At 43.7% G+C, this 23,219-nt stretch overlaps 1 long non-coding RNA gene across 1 annotated transcript; it reads left to right on the top strand.

Moving 5' to 3' along the window:
* The first annotated feature begins 11 nt into the window (after positions 1 to 11).
* LOC142071738 (uncharacterized) lies at positions 12 to 22,290 on the top strand. Its single transcript, XR_012667927.1, has 3 exons — positions 12 to 294; positions 16,663 to 16,816; positions 20,667 to 22,290. It is a non-coding gene; the product is annotated as an uncharacterized LOC142071738 (long non-coding RNA).
* The last annotated feature ends 929 nt before the right edge of the window (positions 22,291 to 23,219 follow it).

A 23,219-nucleotide genomic window follows, 5' to 3' on the forward strand; every position in this document is an offset into this window, starting at 1 on the left:
TCGCCGTCCCTCCGGCTGCCCTGGGGCAGCTGATCTCCAGGGCACAGTTGCTAGGGTGACCAGATGTCCCGATTTTATAGGGCCAGTCTCCATATTTGGGGTCTTTGTCTTATATCGGTGCCTGTCACCTCCCACCCTTGTCCTGATTGTTCACCCTTTGCTGCCTGGGCCCCGTACAGGTGCCAGCCCTCACAATGAGCCAAAAACCAAAGTAGCCCCATTTCAAACCAAACAAGCCGATCCTGAGGAACCCCAACACGCTAGCTGCTGGATCCCCCACTCCCCACCCCGCCGGTGAGCAGGTTGGGACTGCGGTGGGCCTGCTGCGCACCCCGACTCTTTCCCCCCTCTTGCCCCTGCTTGCCCCCCCACCCCCCAGCCGGGAGCCGATCCAAAAAAAAGAAGCAACGAGCTCCAAGCCAAAAACTAGCCCAAAAGCAACTCGCAAGCCACTTCAGCCGAAAACAAGCCCAATTTCTGCATTTTTTTTGGTGTGGGTTTGGCATGTCTGCTCCAGGAGCCGCTGTGGAACGGGGTAGCTGGGACAACAGGGTGCCTGGGAGAGCTGTGGGGTGGGTTCTGGGGGAGGTGCTTGGGGGGCAGGGATGGGGGAGTCTAGTGCAGCGGCTGAGAACGTGGGGGAAGCCTGGGGTCAATGTTCTCCTGCTGTCTCTTGCCTCCTGTGCTCCTTTGTGTCAAGGATCCAGCAAGAGGCACCGTGGAAAGGGAAGCAGAGAGTCTGCCTGCTCTGTGGGTGGGTGTCCAAGGGGAACAGCGGCTATAGGCAACCCCTGCAGTTATGCTAGATGTGTGAAAAATCCAGCCAGGGTGCAGGGAGGTGTAACAGGAAACTGTGACATAATCATGAGTTTACATATTTAGTACTGGTACACAACTGTAGCTATCTTCAAAACTTGCTGATGACCTTTGAATGTTTTCATTTGGGTAAGAATTTCTGCTCATGTCAGTGGCAACATTGTGGGCTTCAAACCTGCCAATATGAAGGTTTTTCTGGGTCAGGTGCTATATTTAAGATTTGGTACTTAATTTTTTAGGACCATATTGAATCCTCTGATTCAGTTAATACTTGTGTAAGATAAAGGAACTCACGGGATCTTGGCCTAGGAAGCAAGTCTCCTCCCTGTCCCCAAATTCTGTAAGGGGCATGGGCTGGAGGTTTTTGGTTTGCGCTCTCTGGCATGATAGCCTTCATAACGTCATGTTTCTTACAGGAAGCTACAATTATCCGGTGGTTTGGCAGCCTTGTTCTGTCTAGTGTTGACAGTCCTCTTTTTGTGGTGTATGAGAGTGGTTAATTTTAGTTTCTTGGATTTACGAACTCCCCGTGTAAAGTTCAAACAGTGTTATGGATTTGATTCTCTAGCACATTTAAAAACAAATAGTTATTAAAAAAACAAAAACAAGATTACCTGACTCCTCCATTAAAACTACAGCAATACTTTCTCTTACCAAGCATGTTGCATCGCTTGTTATGACTTAGTAGCCTGCCAAAGAATGTATTCAGTATTCATTTGGTAAAATATCACTAGCTGCACATAATTCAATATTGGTTTCTCTTGCATGATTAGTGTATATAGGTTCACAGTCATTTAGGACCCTTTCGTACTCCCATTGTTGTGAATGGGAGTTTTGCCATTGATTTCAGCTGACTAGGATCTGGCTCTAATAGGGGATAGTGTACCAGCCCTCACAGTGACTTGTTGCCTCTTCCTTTGCCTCCTTTCACCCCTCAGTACCATTCCCTGTGCAGTTGTATTCAGCTCTCCTTGCACGTTTCGGTTGACTACCTTAGTTCAGTGGGAAGAAGCCCCAGGCAAATGTCTATTCGTGCTCCAAAAGGAAAAGCTTAGCAGGTTTGGCAGCCACAAAAAGTGCATCAGTTGGGGAATTACAGTCAAAGCTCTGCTGTCCATTTCACGTCTTCAGTAAGTTTCCCCCTTTCCATTCTTCCAGCAGGAATCAGTGTCATGGGGTGGCCATGGAAAGGTGGTGGAGTGGTGGTTGTGATACAAGGGAAAAGGGGACAGTGAGCAAAGAATGTTTGTCATGCATGTAGTGGAGAAGGAAGAAGCCAATGAAGGCAGAGGTTTGCAGGCACAGGGAAAGGATTGTGCATATAGAGGGAGAGACCTATTGGTAACGATGTGGAGAGATTATAATGCCAATATTCAGATGTAGGCCTCAGTCCTTCAAACGTGCGTAACTTCACTTACATCAGTAGTTCCGCTGAAGTCAGTGGGACTACTCACGTAAGTAAAGTTACATGTGTCTACTTGTTTGAGGGATCGGCCTCTTTCTGTTCACCCTGTCTCAATTTTTATTAGTAACAATATACTCTATTGATCAGGAATACATGCTTTAAACGCTTTATGCAAGAATAACAATGGCATATAGTGAATTTTTATGATGAATACGGTAAATTAATTGAAATTTTCACAATATGTTTCAAAAAGAAATTTGCTAGACCAGAGCCATTCTTGGTGAGTGAAATTCAACTCTATGCAAGGGACCAGTACAAGGCCAATGCACTGCTGAAGTCCTCAGGATCGGATTTATGTAGCGCATAGTCCTCATGTGAATCCTCTGCACAGGGGTGACTCTTCCAATACATAAAAAGAGGTATATTTTCACTTTTCAGATATATGAAATTAGAAGTAGTTGCCTTTTTTTGTCAAAATGAGGTGAGTTTCTTTAAGTAGCCATTGAAAAAATGCTTATTTTAAAAATTACAATAGTCATTCCCTTCAATCTATACAGAACATTTACTGTAGACGCCAGCCTGTGGTGTTAATTAGTTGAGAAAATATTTTATTTAACAGAGAAAAAGGTTTACCCATGCTCTTGCAAACACTCAAACACGTAAGTGCTGTAGCAGTTTTACAAACATGAATCGTAAGATTTCTATACAGACCAAGTTGCAGTGGGCACTAAACTGCCAGTCTTTCCAAACTATGGGCCTGATGCAGCGAGGAGTTGAGTGCCTTCAGCTCCCACTGAAGTCAATGAGAGTTGATGATGTAAAGTACTTAATAGGAGGTGTGACTCAGTACGTTGCAGAACGAAGCCCTTCATACTTGCGCTGCCTGTATTGGTTAATTAGAGTGAATATTGAAAATGTTTTGCAGTGTTAGTATTTCCTTTGCTCCAGTGTACACTGTATTAAGTGAACAATGACCAAGGCAAAAATCTTGCAATAAATAGAAATCTTCTAAAGCAGCGGTGTCCAATACGTTCGTCACTAGCCACATGTGGCTAATAGGCTATTGAATTGTGGCTAATGCATGTGGCTTTTTTATAATGTGGCTAATAAGAAAAATTCAAAACCACAAGTGTGGCTAGCATTGAATTTCTATTGGACACCGCTGTTCTAAAGGATCATTTTGCCTCATTTTTCAAAAGGATCATGGGTCAGATTGTGAGCTGCTGTAAATCAGCGCAGCTCCACCAATTTCAAAAGAGCTATGCAGACTTAATCCCTCTGAGGATCTGGTCCCATAATCATAACTTTAAAATTAAGATAATGGACAATAATTCTTCCCCATAACATGCGTTGCTGTTTTCTTACAGTTTCCTTGTCTCCTTTTGATCTTTCTGAGCAAATATGTGAAAAATACTTCACCAAAATGTCTTTGCAAGTTTTAAAGATTTTCCCATGGCAGAGAAATTTGCGCTGTGAAATAAAAGACTCAGGATTCTGTCTACTTGAAATCTAATGACAGCAAGGAGCCAGATGCTGTAGCCTTATAAATTACAAAGGTATTATATAGCCAGCTGCACTATATAACCCCCAAATTTTATACTTTTCCATGTTATAATGTTTGGTTCCACTAGTTAATCAGCTCCAGCCACACAACGACTCTCATATATTTCCAGTGATCAATCATGCACTAAATGTTTTAGGTGAATGTTCTGAAAGTGCCTCATGTCCCCTGCTTCTAGTTCTTCATGTCACCATAAACAGCAGTTGTTTCACCAGGTTGTGATTCTTTAGCTACCAACTGTTCTGGATCCATATTTTCTTTAGTGTGTCTTAGGACCCTAATAAGCAATACACCCATAAGACTTGGTCATAGGGACCCCAATTCAGCAAAAACCTTAAGCTATGTTTAACTTTAAGCACCTGAGTAATCCCATCTTTATAAGCAAGGCACTTAAGCATTAACTTAAGTTCCAATAAAGTCAGTTAGCTTAGTGGCACTTAAAGTTAAGCATGTGCTTATGTGTTTGCTGCTCCTCTTCTCTGATTCTTTCCCCTTTCCACTTGGTTTCCTTGTCCTCTGGCCACTAATAGATCCCTACTTCACCAGCTATTGCTCAGCTGGGAGCAGAAATGTGTTAGAAAAAGTCAAGGCCAGTAACCTGATGATGTGAGTTGAGAAAAAAGCGGTCACTCTATAGATACTCCTGTATTTTATTCCAGTATTATTCATCTCTTGCCCTTTTCACTCACTCTACATAGTAAGGTTATGGAGTCCTTTTGTTTAACTCTGTAAATGTGCTTTACCTTCCAAAAACCATGTTTTTCTGCTTCTTTGATTGGCATCTGAGTTGTCTGTTTCCTAGGCTTTGTTCTTGATCTTAGGTTCAGTCTGCTGGTTTTCTCACATTTAATGCTGTGCAGCACGTATGTCCCTTTGGAAACAGGAATTATGAGGTTAGTTTCAAAGATTTTTCGAAGATGATGCACACAGACTCCAGTCCTGAAAGTGGATTTACACAGGCAGACTCTTGCAGATCTGACTGTAGGACCAAGAGTGTTATAGTACTAACCAGTCACATTTAAGATGGAAAACAAATCTCTTCAGTAGCCATTGTGCCCACTTGGTACCCGGGAGTAACCAGGTGATGAAATTACTTGTGGAAGTAGGTTGCTGTTCAGAGCTAAGCCACTTGGGGTTCAATTTACAGCCAGCCCAGCATGGTGTACACAAATTGGTACGGCACAAGATGTTTTGCACAAAGATATTGGAATTTCCCAGACACAAAGTATTAAGAAGTCATAAAGGACATGGCTCAATTCATCATAGGATGATGAGAAGGAACATAACTCTCATCCTTGTTAGGCATTTCAAGTCTTTATCTGAAGCATGGGCCACTTCCTTTTTTTTTTTTTTTTGGGCCACATCGGCTTTGCCAAGAAGAGGAACTGGGCAAGCAAAAGATGTATAAAAATGTGTTGTTCACACTTTGCTCCCTGAAGCCAAACCATCTGGTCAAAGGGACTGCAATCACATGGTCAGGGAGAGTGCCCTCTACTAGGTAACAAATAGTCATGTAGCTGACAAGCACCCTATTAAAACTCAATCTTTTAAATTTCTGGTTAGGAAGACTGCTGCAAAATCTGGAAAGTGAAGAAGAATACAGCTATCATGTCACCTTTAGTTAGTCACCTGAATTAACTCTTATCTCAAAATAGTCATTGCAACTGTGAAGTTGAACTGGAGAGCCCACCTTCATGTCAGTTCCAACTGATAGGAGAAAAATGACTTGTGTACATGTGTTGTTATCCAAGTGACAACTTGGTTATGTTAAGCTAAATGTTTCTCAGAAAGTACTGAATGACTAAAATGTGTGATGTGTACTTGCATTTCACTAACAAATTTAGTCTTAGGTGTCTGGAAACTACACTGAATCAGCAAAAACAATGAGGGGTCTTTGTGGCACCTTAGAGATTAACAAGTTTATTGGGGCATAAGCTTTTGTGGGCTAAAACCCACTTCATCAGATGCATGGAGTGAAAAATACAGAGGCAGGTATAAATACACAGCACATGAAAAGATGGGAGTTGCCTTACCAACTGGGGAGGGGAGGGTCAGTGCTAACGAGTCAATTCAATTAAGGTGGAAGTGGGCTATTCTCAACAGTTGACAAAAAGGGGTGAATACCAAGGGAGGAAAAATCACTTTTGTAGTGCTAATAAGGCCAATGTAATCAAGGTGGCCCATTTCAAACAGTTGACAAGAAAGTGTGAGTATCAGTAGGGGGAAATTAGTTTTTGTAGTGACCCAGCCACTCCCAGTCTTTATTCAGGCCTAATTTGATGATGTCCAGTTTGCAGATTTCTGAGTAGCAGCCGTGCTAGTCTGTATTCGCAAAAAGAAAAGGAGGACTTGTGGCACCTTAGAGACTAACAAATTTATTTGAGCATAAGCTTTCGTGAGCTACAGCTCACTTTCTGCAGTTTCTCATTGGAGTCTGTTTTTGAAGTTTTTGTTGTTGAAGAATTGCCACTTTTAAGTCTGTTACAGAGTGTCCAGGGAGACTGAAGTGTTCTCCTGGTTTTTGAATGTTATAATTCTTGATGTCTGGTTTGTGTTCATTTATTCTTTTCCGGTTTGATCAATGTACATGGCAGAGGGGCACTGCTGGCACATGATGGCATATATCACATTGGTAGACACTGAATCAGTAATTCAGTTGAGGGTGCTGAGGCTGAAGAAACTCATTACACTAACTTAGAACTATGTAAATTACCAAAAGAAGCCCTCAGTGTTTCAAAGGGTTTGGCTACATTTGCAAGTTAGAGTGCATTAAAGCAGCCCTGGGCGCCCTAACTCCTGAGGTGTCCACACTGACAAGGCACATAGAGCGCCTGGACTCTGCAGCTGGAGCGCTCCTGGTAATCCACCTCCACGAGAAGCATAAAGCTTGCTGCGCCTTGGCTGAAACGCCCGGGTGTCAGTGTGAACGAGGTGTTGCATTACTGTGCTGTGATTGGCCTCCAGAAACATCCCTTAATCTCCTGAAGTCAAGTAGCCACTTTTCTCATTTGTTTTGAAATCGGCTGCAGGCACACGGATATCCCCTTCCAAAGCTCCGTTTCTGACAGCCGGCATGCTTATCTGCCCCGGGACAAAGCAAACCATTAGTGTGGAATGCTGCTGTTGTGAGTGTGTGTGGGGGGGGGGGGGAGGGAGGGGGTCTGCTGCTGTCTGAACTTACAAGACAGCATGCTGACACACTCTCAGCCCCCCAAAACACACTGTCTCTTCCCCCACATACACACAACAACTCCCTGTCACACTCCACGCCCCCCCCAATTTGAAAAGCACGTTGCAGCCACTTGCACACTAAGAAAGCTACCATAATACACTGCTGTTTGTGGCGTTGCAAGAGCCGCTAATGTGGCCACACCAGTGCGCTTGCAGCTGATAGTGTAAACACCAGGCAGCGGTCTCCGAAGGCTGGTTTAGCTCCCAGCACTCTACATCTGCCAGTGTAGCCATGCCCAAAGAAAGCAGCCTAAAATTCACACTGATTTTGTGATCAAGAGAATTAGCAGCTTCTTAGACGAGAAAAGGAAGAAACTTTGAATTGGCTTGTAAGCTAAAGATTTTACCACTATTTAAATCTTTGGTCAAAGTAGCATAACAGTCACTGATGAAATTCCAGAGAAATTAGAATACCTTCAAAATAATTACCTGCATATTTTGTTTTGGGTTTTAATGTGTGTTCGTCAGTGACAAAGGTTTGCTATGAGTATCACCTGGGCAAGATAACTTTGAAATGAATTGACATTCCTTGATAATTAAGTTAACTTGTCTGAATTCTTCTGTCAAATTGTTTGGCTAAACTCCCACGTGTAGTCCCATAATTCCATTGGCAGATAAGATTGATTTGTTGTAAAGGATTTAAGGAACAATAGCTCCATTTTGATACCAAAATCACTTCCCTGGACTATTGCTGAACTAGGGAAGTTTGGCTTTGTAACAGAATTGTGATAAGACCTTGAATGAATTGAATTGATTTATTGTCTCTTCAGTTATAATTTCCCATGTGCAGTTTTTGTATTCTAAACATCATCTCACAATTTTTATTTTGTTTTCTGTAATTTTTATCTACTTTGTGCTATTTTGGCTAATAATACTCATACATTTATAATAATTCTCCAGTCTTAAGGAACAGAACTACAGAACAGTGAGAAACTTAGTAGAGGGATCTGGTTAATTTAATCAGTGCATGTTTTATGACTTGTCTTTTGCACCCATTTTCTGTAGAAAAATGGATGAAGCAGTGAAGAAAGAGGAAACATTTCATTAAAATGTCCAGAAAATTTTTTGAATAAACAAAAAAATCATTCACTTTTGAAATCTGTGGAATGAAAATGATTGACATTTTCATAATTCTTCCCCGACTTTTAATAATCTAATTATTAAAAGCATGATATTTTTCATTTTCTTTCTTTACATTGCATCTTATCGCAGCACAGTGTGGGAATGAGTTTTTAGCTGCATTCTGATTTTCTGGCCACAGAAGTTGTGAAACAGGAAGCTTATTACAAGAGATAATAACTGAAGTCCAAGATAATTGTTTAATATTTGTTACCTGTGTAGCAAACTCAAGCGTATGAAGAGTGTACTCGAGGATACGTATAATAGCTTCTTCTAAAATCTTCCTGCAGATGTCACTCTGTCACTGTAGAATCAGGCTTAACATTTTTCTTTAACAGTCAGATAAATGGCAAAACTCTTGTTAACTTTAATGGATGCAGCGTGAGGCTCTTAGACAGTAAATTGTGTGTGTGCGAGGCAAGGGCTGTTGGATTGTTTTTATCCATTGGTGGAGTCTTCTTAGCATTAGTGGAGACTTCTGCTTTGCTTCAAGATTCACACAAGAGCCCTTCAGCGGACAGGAGTGAAGTCTGTATTTGGGCCATCTTTGTTTGTGAATAAAAAAAAGGCAATTGGGTTGAAAATATCAGGGATCTTTCGTTTTCTGGGTCTGAATGCTTACAGAAAAGAACTGTCTTTCTGTCATGTTGTGTCAAAAATTCCTACTTCCATTTGCCTGTATATAAATGCATGCAACTCTTTTCGGGGAATTAGTTCACGTTTATGTACAGGGCTCATGTATGTGTGTATTGAATTGATGCTTGTTATAGAATGTAAGTGATATACGAGTGTATACTTTGTTTATGATACATGTGTATTCTATATGTGTGTGTAATGTGGGTGGAAAGAAGACATGCAAGTGTATTTGATTGTACAAAAATACATGCAGTGCAACCTTGACTATCTGAAACAAAGTTGTCTGAAACCGGGTTATATCCTCCAACATCCGCTCTCTTGATTAGCCAGAATGTAATGTAGTTTAATATATGAAACTAGGATTTAGAGTCTTGCAAGAGGGGAGAGGCTTAAGGGTAGAAAAATAATAGGAATCCCTGGGAACATCGTATGTTTCACCCACTACTTTCAGATTCTGGTAACTTTGACAGCATGTATCCTGTCTCTGTTAATGTGTGAGTTGAACACAATCTTCTCCTATTAAGAAGGACTCAGGATTTTAAGACCTTTACTTGATGGGCATCACTTGCTTCCTCTGACATGTCTTTCTTTGACACGCTGAATCTCTTGGTTTTTGGCTTTCAGTTCAAGCTTCTGAATCTCAGCATCTGTCAGTGGTGCGATAAATTCTCTATGGTGATAAGAGGACAGCTGCTAAAAGCAAGAGTAAGGATGGAATTTTGGCTCTTTCCTATTGTGTGAGAGATTACAGTCAGGAAAAAGCACTACACACATGATAAAAAGGCACCTTTTCTGCACGGTTTACTATTTTCCTCCAACCTAGCAGCATCTTTTCTATCCATGCTAGGCTGCCAGATATGCACATAGCAGAATCCAACACTAAAAGGACTGGAATTTATTGACAAGGGTAGACTAGGTATGTGCTGTATGCAGAAATAAAGAAGTTGCATTATTCATGTTAAACATAAGTTTTGAGAAAAGGACATCTGCTTAATAATAAAAAGAATCACATTTTGGAACCAAACAGTGAGCCTGCTCCTGCTCCCACCAAAAATCCCTGTGAATTAAAAATGGGAACAGAATCAGAACTATTTTGTCTAAGTGTTTTCTGTGGTGTCTTGAATACTGGTAGTGTGGTTTTTCACGTTTAAAAACCTTTTGTATATAAAAACAACAGCTGGACATCATAACACCATAGGAAGCATTTCTAGATAAAATGTTTTGACTGTAACGACCTAGTTCCTTCAGTTTAATGGCTCTAGTTTAGTTATTTACAGTGAGGATGAAACTGTAGGGGGTGGGGGATGACTCAGAACTTGGCTTTGGTTGATAGAATAATTTTGGTGCTGGGTACTCTCAAACTTTTCCGTTTCCTAATGTGCAAACCTGATCATTCTTGCAAAAAACAACCCTAAGTCTCTATTCACTAGGTCCAAAATTTAATAGCAAAGTACTGTAGGGAGGATCTGTGTTACTAAGATACCATAACTGTGTAAAACAACCTTGTTAAAAAAACACCCCTCCTATACAGGACAAGTCAGGCTGGGATTTTCAATGGAGCCTCAGGGAAATGAGGGCAGGATTTTCAAAGGTATTTATAGATGTAGATAGGTAGGTTTCCATAGCACCCAAGCAGGTTAGGCACCTAACCTCATTCACTGCTTTTGAAAAATCCCACTAGGTGCCTCTGCATCTTTAGGTATCCCAATATTTTTGTGAATCTAGCTCTGGGTGCCTAATTCTTATTGACATTCAAGAGGAGTTGGGTGCCTAACTCCTTTAGGCTCCTGAAAATTCCACCCTATTTTTTATGTGCAGCATAGGCCCCTAACTCTGGTCTGCAAGATTCTGATTTAAGCCCTGATTAGCTGGTATTTGTATTCATTTAATGCTGGCTTCTTCAAGCTTGACCTGTTTAATATCTGATATGTCCTTTATCAGAGGAGTGCATCCTGCACTTGAAGGGAGATGACCTGGATCATCCAACAGGTCTCATTTCTTTAATTCCATTTGCTGTGTGTCTTTAGATGTGGAGTACACTGACATGACTCCTCCAGGACCAACCAATGGAGGACCAGCAATGGTATACTGGAGACAATAGCCAGGAGGGAAAGCCCTGCAGTAGTTTGCAATAGTGAACTGAAACAGTTGTCACTTTAATGCAGCATGTCTAGCAGTTTTCAGGTGATGGAGGAAGGTTAATAGTACACAGAGAGAAATTTATCCCTTTCCCACATCTAAATTGTGTGCCTATTTAATGGACTCTCTTGCATCTCTCTTGCATCTTACCTTTCCGGAATTCCTAGATTTGAGAACCTCACAAATGCTAATCGATGTTGAATGATAGCTAATAATATATTCAGCAATTATTTACTGCCTCTTATCCCAAAGGATTCTAGAGCATGGAGTGCTCATCCATACTTTAGCAGTTCATCTAAGAGATTCTAGAGATGGGCCTGAACCCAAATGCCTCTGGATCTAACAACCCCAGACTGAAGATTCAAATCCAGATGTGGCTCTAGTTTTGAACTTTGTGGCTGGCCCTTATATAAAATGCTGAGCCAAAATTTAACCCCTCCCTTGACCTCTGAGGAAATCCTTATCCAGAACCTAACTTTATATATGGTCCCATGTTTAAGTCACCCTTATGCTTAGGCCATAGGGAAAGTGTTTGCACTGCTGATGAATAACCATATATTATTTATTTGTGAATTACCCTGGAATCGTTTATTAATTTGTGAACACTTCTGATTTACTCTAAGATTTTTGTGTGAAATAGTAATGATGGAGGCTTATGTTAAACTGTATTAGAAGTTCAAGATCAAAGGAACTATAGAGACAAGTATGTGTGCAGAAATTTTTCGTTTTGGTGTCTGTGCATTTTAAATGAAGTTGGTCATTTGGACCAATTAATACATTTTATCTTGTGTTCTCAAATCTTGTGATCTATTGGGGGTGGGCATATGTAGGAGATGTTTTGCTTATTAATTTATTATTTATGTATTCTTTAAGTGCCCATAATGTGCTTGAGTGATTCAAAACACAAAATACAGGCTGGCGCTGCCTTGAAGAATTTGCAGATTAAGTAAGATATATGGTATAGTGCAAACAGAATGCACTGGGAAGTCCAGAGGAAGGAATCAAGATTGCTTTATTTATTGACTTGCTTCTTATTGACATTCCAGAAGTAATAGTACAAAAAAATTCAGTTGTGTCTTTTCCATTTCTAACATCTTTGATCTCATACACAAGTGGTACAAATGAATTACTGCAGCTCAGAGCTAAGAGTAAACTCCATAGAGCTGTGCTGCCATGGATTTTGAGTGGGTAAGTGGAGTGAGGAGTAGATATTGTGGAATGATGGAAAGAGAGCAGAGCTCAACCCCGCACTATCAGCTCTGCAGCCATAAGCCATAGAGAGCAATTTGATTTGAGTATATGGGCATCCCTGGCAAGCCAAACTCTTTTCCTGGGTCAGCTGCACAAGGAGCTGAAGAGGCACAGATGCTTTCTCCTGAACAGCGCTGAAATTTTGAAGGGCAGCTGAATTTGCTAATGTTCTGTGTTTTGATACAGAATGTGAGAAATGTTGATGAGCCATGAGGCAGAACAGCTTGCTTTGTTGCTGCTGTATTGACTCTGCCGGGCTGACAGTAGTTTAAAAAAAATTGTTTTTGTACATAAGCTGAGTAAATATATAGAACTTGGAAGACAGATAGGGAACAGCTATGCGCTGTAGCATGGTCTCTTTCATAGGGTAGGATTTCTGCCCAGAATTGCACTTCCATTTTAAATAATTTTAAAATAATTATGGAAGGATGACATTTTGGGAACATTTGTCTTGTGTTAATATGGCTAATCTTATCCAAGTTTTGTCATGTGGCTATACGCTGGGATTACAGTGGGGTCAGATTTATTTTGTTGAACATTACACTGTGGTCCTTAATGGTGAAGTATTACCTAGTGGGTTTTTTTTGAGGAAAAAAGTACGTTCCTGGGAAATTATTCAGTAGATAGGCTAGATCAGGCTTTTGCAGCCAGAGGCTCACTTGAGGGGCTGTGTTGTGGTGGGTACCACAAGAGATATTCTAGCGGACATAGGTAGAGTTGCTTCTGGGAAACTCATTTGCATTCTCTCTGTCACCATATTAACAGGTTCATATGTGTGCTCTCCATTATGTGCTTGATCATCAGGATTCTAAGTTGTGGAGGTGCAGGGGGACAAAGCCATGGCCCCATCAACGCCTCATTCCATTTTGGGTGGCTAATGCTGATAAACTGCTAGCCTGCGGCAATGCCTGCATTGCCATATGAGAATATATCTGGCCTTCTGTTCCTTCTATTCCAATGTGCCCTCCGTTTCTCTCACCTGCTTTTAACATTTCCCTGCCTTCTCAAAGTTTCCAGTCCAGTTTCCTGACTTACAGAGTCCACAGGTCATCCATCTTCCCAGAGGTCATCCTAGCTTCAGTACCATTGAAAGCAATGGCAGAAAGTGGCCACCTTGACGAAGGGCATCCTCATTTTCATAGGCAAAGACTATAGGGAAATGGTGACCATCTTGATTTAGGGCAGCCTGTGGCTTCAGTCCCATGCAAAGTAATGGGAGATGGTGCCCATTTGGTGGAAAAGAATATGAGATGCTTAAAACAAGATCAAAACCATGTACTGCAGGCACTCCCAGGACCCAGTTTGACAGGGGTTCCCTGCACAGCTGCAGCTCTGGAGCTGCTGAAGCAGGGCTGTAGTCATGAATGATCACAAACCATCATCATCTGATGGCTGTTGAGAATCCTAGTGAAAGGAGTCTCAGTTCATTTCCCACTGAGGAAGTGTCTTTATCACAAAATCACCACCAGAGTTGACACCACTGGTGGCAGTCTCAATAAAAAAGACCAAGGAATGAACTGGCCTAGAGACTGAACTACCTCTCTCTCATCCTTAGAGGCGGTGCCCTCCAGCTCAAGAGTTGAGGGATATTGGTGGGACAGCGTGGGCACTGCTGCTTCTGGTGCTGCACTTGCTTTGTGGCTTAATAGAGGATTTCAGGGCTGTCGTTCTGGCAAGTGTGATGAGAATTAAATTCATACAAACACAAGCTAAAGTTGGAAAATACAACATTCCACCAACGTCTCAACAGCGTTGTTGTCTTTTAACGCCATACCATGCTCTGGCCCCAGCACCTGAAAAACAAATCAAACCTAATTACATTGTACACCAACCTAACAAACTTGGAAAGTCATTTTTATAAAAAGCTGTCCAAAGCCATTTTGCCAAGTATGTTTTAAAAACGCAGCCACCTGTTCAAACACAGTATTTTCCCGTACAACAAAGGCAAGGTGGTAAAGACCATTCAGATCTGGAGTTTAGCACTCGGTGGCCTGATTTTCAGATGTGCGGAGCATCTGCAGCTCCTGTTGACTTCTGTGGGATTTGTGGGCACTCAGCACTTCTGAAAACTTGGCCATTAGTGAGATGGCAAAGGCCACACGGTAAGTCATTGTCTGCTCTGGTATCAGAGCCCAGCAGTCCCTTTGCTATTAGCCCAGCCGTAGTTCACGAGACCACGTTGCCTCTCATGCTGTTGATATGCCCCCTTTAATCTTCATAGGCCAAGCTGGCTGTTCTGTAGATGAGTCAATTCAACACAAGGCTGATCACTGTGGGAGGGAGCTTGTGTTGACCGTGGTAGCAAACGCAGCAACCCAGACGGCACCGCTGCTCACACATGTGAACTGATCTGCGGTTTCCTACAAACCCATGGGACTTGTATCAGAGGGGTAACCGTGTTAGTCTGGATCTGTAAAAGCGACAAAGAGTCCTGTGGCACCTTATAGACTAACAGACATATTGGAGCATAAGCTTTCATGGGTGAATACCCACTTCGTTGGATGCATGTAGTGGAAATTTCCAGAGGCAGGTATAAATATGCAGGCGAGAATCAGGCTGGGGATAACGAGGTTAGTTCAATCATGGAGGATGAGGCCCTCTTCTAGCAGTTGAGGTGTGAACACCAAGGGAGGAGAAACTGTTTTTGTAGTGGGCTAGCCATTCACAGTCTTTGTTTAATCCTGAGCTGATGGTGTCAAATTTGCAAATGAACTGAAGCTCAGCAGTTTCTCTTTGAAGTCTGGTTCTGAAGTTTTTTTGCTGCAGGATGGCTACCTTTAAATCTGCTATTGTGTGTCCAGGGAGGTTGAAGTGTTCTCCTACAGGTTTTTGTATATTGCCATTCCTAATATCTGATTTGTGTTCATTTATCCTTTTACGTAGGGACTGTCCGGTTTGGCCGATGTACATAGCAGAGGGGCATTGCTGGCACATGATGGCATAGATTACATTGGTGGACGTGCAGGTGAATGAACCGGTGATGGTGTGGCTGATCTGGTTAGGTCCTGTGATGGTGTCACTGGGGTAGATATGTGGGCAGAGTTGGCATCAAGGTTTGTTGCATGGATTGGTTCCTGAGTTAGAGTTACTATGGTGCGGTGTGTAGTTGCTGGTGAGAATATGCTTCAGGTTCGCGGGTTGTCTGTGGGCGAGGACTGGCCTGCCTCCCAAGGCATGTGAAAGTGAGGGATTGTTGTCCAGGATGGGTTGTAGATCACTGATGATGCGTTGGAGAGGTTTTAGCTGAGGACTGTATGTGATGTCCAGTGGAGTTCTGTTGGTTTCTGTGGGACTTGTGAACATGAGTTTCATGAATCTCAAAGTCTACCCTGGGAGACTGTTGGGGGGACCGTGAATAAGCTGTGTTCTGTAGAAATGTTCTTTAGTGACAAATTTTGTGGAGTCATGGTGTTAAAGGTTGGAAGGGATCACCAGATAAACTAGTCTGACCTCCTGTATAACACAGGCCACCAACACCACCCGGCCACTTCCACACCAAACCCAACAACCAGAATTAGACCAAAGTATCACAGCCCTTGAATAACTAAACTAGTGTGTGCCATGGTCAAAGAATAGCAGGGAATGAGGTGCACCAGTGCCTGAGGCCCCGGCAATGGGCAGGAAGTTGATTTAGTGACGTATCCTCAGACGATCCCAGCAAGTGATCTATACCTCAGCTTCCTGCAATAACTAGTTCACAATCTCAGAGATCATTTCACAATGAAAAGAGCTAGGAACTTGCATTTAAAGACAAAAGAAAATTCAGATTTTCCTTGACATTTCTAGTTCCCCAAAATGAAAGGGCAGGGGTAAGGGTGGGGAGAAGGGCAAGTGGACTGCAGCCTGGCCAGATCTTTAAATAGCAGCACTGTATCTTGAGTTCTTTCCCATGATGTGGTATTGCTTCATGTATGTTGCTTCCACTTGACTATGATTTGGTGCTGCTTTCAACAAGAGGCCTCTGAGTAGTCAGGAGCAACATCTTTAGGTGGGAGGAGGCAATTCCTACAGATGCTGGGCTATATCAGGAAAGATGACTTCTATTGTGCACCGCTTATTAAAAAAGGATGTGATCGTTTTCTAAAGCAATGGTCCTGAACACCATAGCTTAAAACAATGTTACCACAGCAGGGCCAGAATGTGAACATCTCTGTATGGCTGAGCAGTTATTCATGTGGGTAAGCCCACTGACTCCAGTGGGCCTATACATGTGTGTGATTGCTCACCAATATGAGTAAGAGGGGCACAAAATGTCCTACAGTGGTTCGAATAATTACTGTTGTATATTTATGTTTAATAAGGATGCCAAAGGGAGATGCACAGATACTACATGGTGGGCATAGGATAGATGGATGGGTTGTGATTTTGATTTGTTTTTGGCCACACAGTTCTACCTGTTACATTCCCCAAGCTCTGTGCACCGTATCCTGCAAGTGAATGCAAAATACCTATGGAATGAGTAAAAGAATTATTTAACATTGTGTTTCCTCTGAACCACATCTAGAAAAAGCCATGGCTGCATTATTATTTCATATCGCTTCTGACATGAAGAGATCAAGCAATTATCACCTTTTTGAATGTCAGCCTTTGACAGCGGTAGAGAGACCAACTGTGGCTACTGCACATGAACAGAGGTTTATGGGCACATTGTGGGAGAGGTACTGGTGATTTACTTTCTGGTTTTGGAATGTATTTATTTCTGTTTTGATGGACTAGTAAAGTATTAGGATGTGGACTTGTCACACAGGCTTGCCAGGCTTACAGATATTATCCCAAGTGGTCTGCCTAAAAAAAGGGCTGGCATCGCATCACATGGAATGACCAATGATGCATCATATATTTTTAATAGACAGAATGTTTTAATAAACATCCCCCTTCCTAAAACACTGCGTTTTAAAATAGGCTTTGCCTTGAGCCATGTAGCTACCCAGCTGTGAATTTTATAAGGCAACAATCTCCTCATCGTTAGATGTTATGACTGATACTCTAGCTACTGAAATAATAACTATTTATACAGAGAAAAGTTTCAAATTACAGTTAACTGAAGTTCCTTTCTATGGTGAAAAGTGTGTGTGTTTTTTTTTTTTAAAAAAGAGTGAAGCTCCATATTTTCCATCTCTCAGTGAGTTTCAGATCAAATGTGCTTAGCTTACACATCAAAAGATGCTTTGTGTACCTATCAGCTCTGCACACACAGTCTGGAGACTTGAAAATCAAGCTGGACTTTTCTGTGTGACTTTTGCATTCCTAGTTAAAGACCCTACAATCCAAACTCAGCTGACATTTTGTATTGATGTGGCAGAATAGAATCCAGCTCACTCTTCTGTAGCTGCATTGGCTATATGGTTCTAGTAGTAAAAAACTTGATATATTTTTTTTGTCAGAAAAGTAAGTTGATATGCTTCAAAGACTGAGTTTAGAGGGGATACATTCAGAGGGGAAGAATATTCTAATGGTTAGGGCACTAGTGTAGTGTCCGGGAGACCTGGCTTCAAATCCCTGCTCCTGTGTGACTGTGGGCAAGTCAGTGAGGCCCAGGTCCGCCAAGGTATTTAAGCTCCTAATTTCTACTGAAATCAATACCGTAGATTCTAGGATCTGGGCTAGGGTTGCCAGGCATCTGGTTTTCGACCAGAACGCCCAGTCGAAAAGGGACCCAGCACTGCTGACCGGGCCTCTAAAAGTCCGGTCGGCGGGGCTAAGGCAGGCTCTCTGTCTGCCCTGGCTTTATGCGGTTCCTAGAAGCAGCCGGTATGTCCAGCTCCTAGGTGCAGGGCCAACCACGGGGGTACCATGTGTTGCCCGCACCGCAAGCATCAGCTCCGCAGCTCCCATTGGGAGCTGTCGGGGTGGTGCCTGCATGTGCGGGCAGTGCACAGAGACCTCTGGCAGCACCTCCACCTGGGAGCCGGACATGTCGGCCGCTGCCAAGAGCCGCCTGAGGTGAACGCTGCCTGGAGCCTGCACCCCTCACCCCCTCCCGCACCCCAACCCTCTGCCCCAGCCCTGAGCCCCCTCCTGACCCCAAACCCCTCCCAGAGCCTGCACCCCATCCTGCGCTTCGAACCCCTCGGCCTCAGCCCGGAGCCCTCTCCTGCACCCCAAGCCTCTCATCCCCGGCCTCCCCCCAGAGCCCGCACCCCCAGATGGAGCCCTCACCCCCTTCCACATCCCAACCCCTTGCTCCAGCTTGGTGAAAATGAGAGAGTGAGGGTTGGGGAGAGCAAGGGAGGGAATGGAGTGAGTGGGGGTGGGCCTCAGAGAAGGGGCCAGGTGGGGGCAGGGCAAGGGTGTTGCGTTTTCTGCAATCAGAAAGTTGGCAAGCCTAAGGGCCTTAGCCTCTCTGTGCCTCAGTTCCTTGTTTGTAAAATTAGGATAACAGTACTTCTCAGCACAAGGGTGCTGTGAAGATAAATATGTTCTCTGTCCTACTGATCTTGACTGTGGCAGTGTGTCGGTAGAATTGCCCCCGGCCTATCCATTACATTTTACTAAGTCAACTTTCTTACCCCTCTTGTTGGTTGTTTTTCTGATTGTAATGCCCCCTCAGTGTGTGGGTTTCACTCACAGAGATTTCAAAGGGTGTTTCTCATCGATCTAGTTGAAAAGAAAAAAATTGCAATTTTTTTTTTGAAATTTCAAAGTTGCAGGGACCAGTTTTCTTCCAATATTTTTGAAATTTTTCATTTACTGAAAACCATCTTTTTGGTAAACAAAATATTTTGTTAAAAATTTTGCCATTAATTTTGATTAAAAAGTCACAACGTTTTGAAAACTGAAAAAATTCGAAAAAGTCACCAGGTTTTCCCAAAAAGTTTTGTTTTATAAAGAAGGCCAATTTTTCAAGGCAAATATTTTTCCTTTACCAGCTCTAATTTCATACATTACCCTTTTGCACAGTGACAAAGTTTCATTCAGGAGAGCTTATCATTTAGAATAAGATGAACTAAAAGCAAAATCTGACCTAGATGTCAGCTAACTACATACATAGGTCAGATTTTGCTGTCAGTTATGATGATGTACATCTGGAATAATCCCACTGAAGTCAATGGAGTTACTCTGCATTTACACCTGTAGAAGTGAGCACAGAACCTAACTCTCTCTGTAGAAAAATAGAGAGCTTGTCATCTTTAGGCTGCAGGCTCAAAGTCAGGCTAGGTCAGTAATGACTGTAAATTGTTACCATTTGATGGCTGTTGAGCGTCTTATGTGAAATGAATCTGTGGGTCTTAGTCAACTTCCTAATGGAGCGATCCATGGAAGAACCTGCAAGAGGAGCTGAGTTTATGGTAGTGAAAGAGTCAGTGAGGTTTCCTTGAACCATCCCCTGTGGTTGGAGGGGTGGCATATTTTGGATGCCAGGCCATCCCCAACCTCGAATCTGGATGATCCGGGGGCAGAATGATTGTGGGCATGCTGCAGGAATGGTTGCTGCTCCTCTAACGGTCTCCCCCTGGCGACATGGCTCCTGTCCTGCGGCTGCACCAAGGGTACCCAGAGAGAGTTAATACATATCTGAGTTGTACTATTTCCCATCTGGTTTACTGTGCCGAAATCCCCAGGCTTTGCAAAGCAACGGCACGGAGGAGAGTAGCTTCCCCCACTCCCTTCCATTCCCCTGCCCCCCGGTACTCCGTGGAACTCCATTTGCACAGAGATCCATTAGAGGAGGGGTGGGACAAAAGGCAGGCTTCTGGAAAGGGAAAGATGTGTGTTCCCCATCACGGATTTATAGACATTTATTCACCACTTGTTTTAGCCCCTTGTTTTTCTCTGAGCCTTCAGATGCAGCTCTTCCTCTTCAGCGTGATGCTGATGGTGATTCTACCTTGAAGTGTACTGGCTAAATGAGGCAAACAAGCAGGTGGGGGTGCAGGACTGGGGATATGGGGGGACAAAATAAATTCACCCCTTGTCAGCACAAGATCTAACCCCTCTTGGCTTAAATTGGCCTTCGGTGTTGCACAGACCTTGTGCTGCCATTTGCAAAGGAGTGAATTTCACCTCCGATGGAACTGCCTTGCATTATGCTATCGTCTGCAGTGCAACAGCAAAAGAAGGATTAGAGCAAGTCAGCAGGAGTATTTCACTGATTTCTATCTCTTTCCATGTCATCTCAGTTTCCCTCAGTTTAATAAAACTAGTTTTCAGACAAGGATTCTCAGCTCTTCAGGTATGTCTACACTACGAAATTAGGTCAATCTTATAGAAGTTGATTTTTAGAAATCGATTTTATACAATTGATTGCGTATGTCCACAGTAAGCGTATTAAGTCGGCGGAGTGCATCCTCACTACCGTGGCTAGCATTGACTTTTGGAGTGTTGCACTGTGGGTAGCTATCCCACAGTTTCCGCAGTCTCCGCTGCCCATTGGAATTCTGGGTTGAGCTCCCAATGTCTGATGGGGCAAAAACATTGTCGCGGATGGTTTTGGGTACATGTTGTCAGTTGCCCCTCCCTCAGTGAAAGCAACGGCAGACAATTGTTTTGTGCCTTTTTTCCACGCAGATGCCATACTGCCATCGGCAGACGGTGCACTAGGACTGCTAATTGTCGTCGTCATCCACCGCTTCCACTGCAACTCTGCTCTCCTGCTCTTCTGGTGCCATGAATCCACCTCGCAGGTCCTCTCGTCGTTCTGTATAAATATCTATTCTCGTGGCATCTATCATCATCCACCGCTTCTGCTGCAACTCTGCTCTCCTGCAGATGCCATACCATGGCAAGCATGGAGCCTGCTCAGCTCACCGCTGCTGTTGTGAGCATTGCAAACACCTTGCGCATTATCCTGCAGTATGTGCAGAACCTGCAAAAGCAGGCGAGGAGGTGACGACAGCACGATCATGATAGTGATGAGGCCATGGACACAGACTTCTCTCAAAGCACGGGCCCTGGCAATTTGGACATCATGGTGATAATGGGGCAGGTTCATGCCATGGAATGCCGCTTCTGGGCCCGGGAAACAAGCACAGATTGGTGGGACCACATAGTATTGCAGGTCTGGGATGATTCCCAGTGGCTGCGAAACTTTTGCATGCGTAAGGGCACTTTCATGGAACTTTGTGACTTGCTTTCCCCTGCCCTGAAGCGCAGGAATACCAAGATGAGAGCAGCCCTTGCAGTTGAGAAGCGAGTGGCGATAGCCCTCTGGAAGCTTGCAACACCAGACAGCTACCGGTCAGTCAGGAATCAGTTTGAAGTGGGTAAATCTACTGTGGGGGCTGCTGTGATCCAAGTAGCCAACACAATCACTGAGCTGCTGCTATCAAGGATAGTGACTCTGGGAAATGTGCAGGTCATAGTGGATGGCTTTGCTGCAATGGGGCTCCCTAACTGTGGTCGGGCGATAGACGTGACACATATCCCTGTCTTGGGACCAGACTACCTTGGCAGCCAGTACGTAAACTGCAAGGGGTACTTTTCAATGGTGCTGCAAGCACTGGTGGATCACAAGGGACGTTTCACTGACATCACCATGGGATGGCCGGGAAAGGTGCATGATGCTCGCAGCTTCAGGAACGCTGCTCTGTTTCAACAGCTGTAGGAAGGAACTTACTTTCCAGACCAGAAAATTACCATTGGGGATGTTGAAATGCCAACAGTTATCCTTGGGGACCCAGCCTACCCCTTGCTCCCATGGCTCATGAAGTCATACGCAGGCACCCTGGACAGTAGTAAGGAGCAGTTCAACTATAGGCTGAGCAAGTGCAGAATGGTGGTAGACTGTGCATTTGGATGTTTAAAAGCTCGTTGGCACAGTTTACTGACTCGCTTAGACCTCAGCGAAACCAATATTCCCACTGTTATTGCTGCTTATTATGTGCTCCACAATATCTGTGAGACTAAGGGGGAGACGTTTATGGCGGGGTGGGAGGTTGAGGCAAATCGCCTGGCTGCTGGTTACGCGCAGCCAGACACCAGGGCGGTTAGAAGAGCACAGCTGGGCGCCCTGCACATCAGAGAAGCTTTGAAAATCAGTTTCATGACTGGCCAGGCTACGGTGTGACAGTTCTGTTTGTTTCTCCTTGATGAAAACCCGCCCCCTTGGTTGACTCTACTTCCCCATAAGGCAACCAACCTCCCCCCTTTGATCACCGCTTTCAGAGGCAATAAAGTCATTATTGTTTCAAAATCATGCATTCTTTATGAATTCATCACACAAATAGGGGGAAAACTCTCAAGGTAGCCCTGGAGGGGTGGGTGAGGAGGGAAGCACAGGATGGGGTGGTGGATGAGGGGAGGCGGGAAGGACAAGGCCATATTACATTTCAAAACTTATTGAATGCCAGCCTTCTGTTGCTTGGGCAATCCTCTGGGGTGGAGTGGCAGGGTGCCTGTAGCCTCCCCCCCGCGTTCTTGGGCATCTGGGTGAGGAGGATATGGAACTTGGGGAGGAGGGCGGGCGGTTACACAGGGGCTGCAGTGGCGGTCAGTGCTCCTGCTGTCTTTCCTGCAGCTCCACCAGATGCCTGAGCCTGTCACTTTGCTCCCCCATTAGACTCAGCATTGCATCCTGCCTCCTTTCATCACGCTCCTGCCTCATTTCATCGCGTTCATTTAACACTTTCCTGGACTCTGCCATTGTTTGCCTCCACACATTCTGCTGAGCTCTTTCAGTGCTGGAGGACTGCATGAACTCTGAGAACATTTCATCGTGAGTGTGTTTTTTTCGCCTTCTAATCTGCACTAGCCTCTGGACAGAGATGATAGAGGGAGCGTAGAAACATTTTCAGCTGCGGGAGGAAAAAAAAGGGAGAGTAGTATTTAAAAAGATACATTTTAGAGAACAAAGGAAAGACTATTTCACACTGAATCAAGCAATTCACATTACATAGCACATGTGCTTTTGGTACAAGGTCGCATTTTGCCTCTTATATTGAGTGCTTGCCAGTTTGGTGTGAGACATCACACATGCTCGGCTGGGCAACAGAATTCAGCTTGCAGGCAGCCATGGTAAGGCAAAAGGTTTCAGCTTCTTCAACCTTCATAACATGTGGGAATGGTTTCAAACAGCAGCGCCCTTCTTTCCCATACCAAGCAAAGCCCATTCGGTTGGCCATT

The sequence above is a fragment of the Caretta caretta genome, chromosome 4 (genome assembly GCF_965140235.1).
Source record: "Caretta caretta isolate rCarCar2 chromosome 4, rCarCar1.hap1, whole genome shotgun sequence".
NCBI classification, from domain to species: Eukaryota; Metazoa; Chordata; order Testudines; family Cheloniidae; genus Caretta; species Caretta caretta.